Here is a 5,686-nt window from a genome sequence, read left to right on the forward strand (position 1 = left end):
TCCAGGATCTCGGTCTTCTTTCTTTTTATAGCACAGGATATTGAAGATATACTTTAAATAAAAAACCTAGTATCTGAATATTAAGATAAATGTGGTAATTATTACAGTCTACAGCTATTCCTCCCCCTCCTCCTCCATACACATGGATGTGTTTTCAATAGGAAAGGGGGACTGTGCATTAGCATTGCTATGTAACCAACAGAGATGAGATCACTTTCTTTGAAAAATCAGCCATGTTTACCAATCCTGCACAACCCCTTTAATCCATTCTTGGTTTTCCATTCAAAACTTCTTCCGAAAATGTGATGCAGAAAGTGATGATGCAAAGGCTGGCTAAGAAGGTACACTTATCTGAGCAAAAAGTATTGGGGCGCTCCTCTTATACATTGAATTGTTTTGTCCAGTCCTACTACCACAAGTGTATAAAAGCCATTATGTAGCCATAGGGTCGTTGTAAAGAGCTGAATCCCAGCGTGGTACTGTAATAGGGTGTCAACATTGCAGTATGTTAGCTTGTCAAGTTTCTTCTCTTAGATATTCCATGATCAATTGAAAAATGAAAGCATTTAGAAACCACAGTAACTTGGCCTCAGACACAAAGAACTGAAAGAAGGACACAGCACCGCAGTGAATGTATCTTTATAAGTTCTTCCTCCACCCCACTTATACCCACCTTGGTTTTGCCCATTCTCATTCATGTGCCTGTACACATTATAATGCCTCTTTAGTAGCCCTGACAAAGTATAATGTCCTTCTCATTATGGCCACTATAGTATTCTGTGGCCACCACACTATGTCTCCTTTAATGTGGCTCCCTACTATATAATGTCTGCCTTGAAATGGCCTCCTCAGTATAATGCCCCACTTCCGCAGTGTGGTGCCTCAAGTATCAGGTTCCATCAAAAAGAAAAAAAAAATTAAAAATGCACAAAGATAAAAATGAAGGTATATAATTTACTCACATTAAACAGTCAAAAAATAACATTTACTTGAATGTCTTCAAGGAAAATGGATGTAAAGTAATTATATCCAAATATGGCTAGAAGTCAGAACTATGCTGTCACCCCTTCACCCACCGTCTTAAAAAGTGGTGAGTGGGGTTAGGAGATGAGATACTTTTCAGGCGCAGTAATAATAGTAAGTATGGGATATATATATATATATATATATATATATATATTACACATACACGTATACACAGTATATACAGTCCTATGAAAAAGTTTGGGCACCCCTATTAATCTTAATCGTTTTTAGTTCTAAGTATTTTGGTGTTTGCAACAGCCATTTCAGTTTGATATATCTAATAACTGATGGACACAGTAATATTTCAGGATTGAAATGAGGTTTATTGTACTAACAGAAAATGTGCAATATGCATTAAACCAAAATTTGACCGGTGCAAAAGTATGGGCACCTCAACAGAAAAGTGACATTAATATTTAGTACATCCTCCTTTTGCAAAGATAACAGCCTCTAGTCGCTTCCTGTAGCTTTTAATCAGTTCCTGGATCCTGGATGGAGGGATTTTGGACCATTCCTCTTTACAAAACAATTCAAGTTCAGTTAAGTTTGATGGTCGCCGAGCATGGACAGCCCACTCTCAAATAATCTGAAAACAAAGATTGTTCAACATAGTTGTTCAGGGGAAGGATACAAAAAGTTTTTTCAGAGATTTAACCTGTCAGTTTCCACTGTGAGGAACATAGTAAGGAAATGGAAGACCACAGGGATAGTTCTTGTTAAGCCCAGAAGTGGCAGGCCAAGAAAAATATCAGAAAGGCAGAGAAGAAGAATGGTGAGAACAGTCAAGGACAATCCACAGACCACCTCCAAAGAGCTGCAGCATCATCTTGCTGCAGATGGTGTCACTGTGCATCGGTCAACAATACAGCGCACTGTGCACAAGGAGAAGCTGTATGGGAGAGTGATCAGAAAGAAGCCGTTTCTGCAAGCACGCCACAAACAGATTCGCCTGGGGTATGAAAAAGCACATTTGGACAAGCCAGCTTCATTTTGGAAGAAGGTCCTGTGGACTGATGAAACAAAGATTGAGTTGTTTGGTCATACAAAAAGGCGTTATGCATGGCGTCCAAAAAAACAGCATTCCAAGAAAAACACTTGCTACCCACTGTAAAATTTAGTGGAGGTTCCATCATGCTTTGGGGCTGTGTGGCCAATGCCGGCACCGGGAATCTTGTTAAAGTTGAGGGTCACATGGATTCCACTCAGTATCAGCAGATTCTTGAGAATAATGTTCAAGAATCAGTGACGAAGTTGAAGTTACGCCGGGGATGGATATTTCAGCAAGACAATGATCCAAAACACCGCTCCAAATCGACTCAGGCATTCATGCAGAGGAACAATTACAATGTTCTGGAATGGCCATCCCAGTCCCCAGACCTGAATATCATTGAACATCTGTGGGATGATTTGAAGCGGGCTGTCCATGCTCGGCGACCATCAAACTTAACTGAACTTGAATTGTTTTGTAATGAGGAATGGTCCAAAATACCTTCATCCAGGATCCAGGAACTGATTAAAAGCTACAGGAAGCGACTAGAGGCTGTTATCTTTGCAAAAGGAGGATCTACTAAATATTAATGTCACTTTTCTGTTGAGGTGCCCATACTTTTGCACCGGTCAAATTTTGGTTTAATGCATATTGCACATTTTCTGTTAGTACAATAAACCTCATTTCAATCCTGAAATATTACTGTGTCCATCAGTTATTAGATATATCAAACTGAAATGGCTGCTGAAAACACCAAAATATTTAGAAATAAAAATGATTAAGATTAATAGGGGTGCCCAAACTTTTTCATAGGACTGTATGTGGAGTTTGTTTTTCACATAAAACTTTAAGGTCCTCAGCAGGATATTGCATCACTGTGAGTGAAGGAACTTTCGCACTGACGGTAGGGCGTTGACTTACTGCCGCAGACAGAACATTCTATTAGAGGTTTTGGTACGTGTAGTTGTCGGTGCGTGCTAACACCAGTCAGGATCCCATGCTAGATACTCTGTACATATTCTGTTTATCTAAAAGACACACGTTGTACTAAGCAAGCAGCACAATGTTTGTTCTTTTAAACAGGAGGTTAATAGTTAATCCAAAGAGCGGGCTTCTGGAAAAAGCATCACAGTATGTACTTTTGGCAGTTTGCTGATACAGTGATTCATTTTTAGGCAAAAAAAAAGCATCTCTTTGTTATGACATACCAATCCTAGCTATGTATCATCCTCCACCAGATAACGGGAAAATAAGACATTCTTTCCTAGCACCAAGATTGGGCAAAACTTTGTATCATAAAATGTGATTTATGCTGATACATTTACAGTAACATGGATCCAAATACCGGATAATGTGAAACTCTTAAAATCACATTAAAAGACTAGAAGAAAACGTAAAAGCAGTTCACATAATCTTAAGAAATCCAACAGATTCATAGCATCAAATATAATAATAAATATGTTATTTATATTGTCACAACATATTCTGCAGCACTTTACAAATCATAGGGTTCCTCGATAGACAAAAGGAGTCATTACAATGTAATAGATCAATCTAGAAAGAAGGAGTGAGGGTCCTGCTCACAAGAGCTTACAATCTATGAGGTAGAAAGCGTAACACATGAGGTAGAGGTTTTTGTATAGTGGTTGTATGAGCTTGTCACCAGCCAGTGTCCTTTATGTACAAATCCAAAGTGCCTGAGCACACAGGGTTACTCTTAAAGGGATTCTACCATTTTAAACTTTTTTTTTTCTAGTTGACAAGTCGGAATAGCCTTAACAAAGGCTATTCTACCTTGGGGTGCAAATTCCTACTAATCTTGCAGATTCTTATTCCCTGAACTTCCTTCCGATCTTATGCACCCTACGATCTGATCTTGAGTGTTGGGACACCAGGGGTCTTTCGTGGCTGGGACGCATCAACCTGCTGAAGATGAATGTTCTTCCCCGGCTGTTGTACCTTTTTCAGTCGGTCCCCTGTATACTCCCCTTGTGCTTTTTTTCCGTTGTAGGACAGGCTTTCAACAAATTTATCTGGTCGTCAAAACCCCCGCTTATAGCTCGAGCCACGCTATCTCGGTGTATATGGTGGGGAGGCCTGGCTGTCCTGGAATGCTCAAAGTATTTTTTGGCTGTGGCTGCTTCACGCATTCTCGATTGGCACTATACCGCCCGTTCCAAACTCTGGGTTGCCCTGGAGGAGTCACTGTGCTCGCTACTTCTCACTGCTCTTCCTTGGCTTCACAAGAGGCTCTGGTCTGACAACAAGGGCTACCCACTTCCCTTTGTTGCCCGTCAAACTCTGGGAGTGTGCCGTGTCTTTGGTGAAATGCGGAATGACGGCCCCTTGACTCCAATCTTGGGCAATGCAGACTTCCCTGCTGCTCTCGATTCCCCCTTCCTGGACCATTCTGTTGGTGGCCCCGACATGTTACGTCGGCCTCTTCCCTACTCCCTCGAGCAGAACTACTGGCTTGGCTGCCGCACCCTGACTCGGTCTCCGCGCACTGGCACTACTCTCAACTCTCCCATTTTTACTCCTCTCTGAAACATTCTCATGATCTTCATAGAACTCTGCTCCCACTTGAACGTCTGTGTCTCTCCTCCCTACCTCCTGCACACACTGTTTCTCTTTTATACGGCATGTTGATGGAGGATTCGGAGAGTACTCTGCCTGCCTTTGTGGGTAGCTGGGAAAGGGAGCTGCGGGTTTCCTTCCCGCTGGGTGTGTGGCCATCTGCCTTCAACATGTGCAGTAAGTTCTCCATTTCATGTAAAGCACAGGAGACTAACTACAAAATTCTCACGATGGTACAGGGTTCCGGCTCACCTTCACGAAATTTATACCTTCATGTCTGACAGGTGTTGTAGGTGGCACGATGGCTCACATCTGGTGGGGATGTCCCCTCCTGCGCCCCTTTTGGAATGGGGAAGACGGGTTATCATGCAGGTCACTGGGGTGGATCTGGAGGATGACCCTGCTCCTCTGCTGCTCTCCATGTTTTCACGAGAATTCAGGAAACCAACCCGCAGGCTTCTGGGATTCATGCTGATGGCAGCTAGATCAGTTATTCCCAGGTTATGGAAATCCCTGACCCCTCCTACCCTACTCTCCTGGCTGAAGGAGTTCCTTCACCTACGCACAATGGAAGACCTGATGGTTGAGCTCCGCCCGGACGAAGGTTTACACCGAGAAACTTGGCTTCTGTGGAACCACTTCTACTACTCTGCTGATTTCTGCACCCTCTTTCCCTCTGTACCTTTGTAATGTTGTGTCTGTCCTGCTGTATCTGTTTTGTATACCCACGCATTATAAGATTTATTGTCATTGATTTTTTACTTGTTTTTTGCCTCATGCTCATACTAGTATTCCCGGCTCTGCTGCGTCAGTGTGTGTTATTGCTCTCAACCCCTCTCCCCCCTCCCTCCCCATGCCAATGACTTACCCTGACATCTTGTTTTCTGCTCCTAGTTTGCTCCTGTTCAATCTTTCAGCTCCCATTTCAATGAACTAAACAATGACTGACATATAGGGCAAGCTTAAATCAGGAATCATCGACGCCAACAACACACAGATGAAGTTGCGGGCAGAGGCTAGTAAGTACGTAAGTGTTATTTTAGGAAATGTTATAGGCCTGCCTGAAGAGATGTGTTTTTAGGATACACCTGAAGC

Source organism: Leptodactylus fuscus, chromosome 2, assembly GCF_031893055.1.
Source record: "Leptodactylus fuscus isolate aLepFus1 chromosome 2, aLepFus1.hap2, whole genome shotgun sequence".
Taxonomy (NCBI): Eukaryota; Metazoa; Chordata; class Amphibia; order Anura; family Leptodactylidae; genus Leptodactylus; species Leptodactylus fuscus.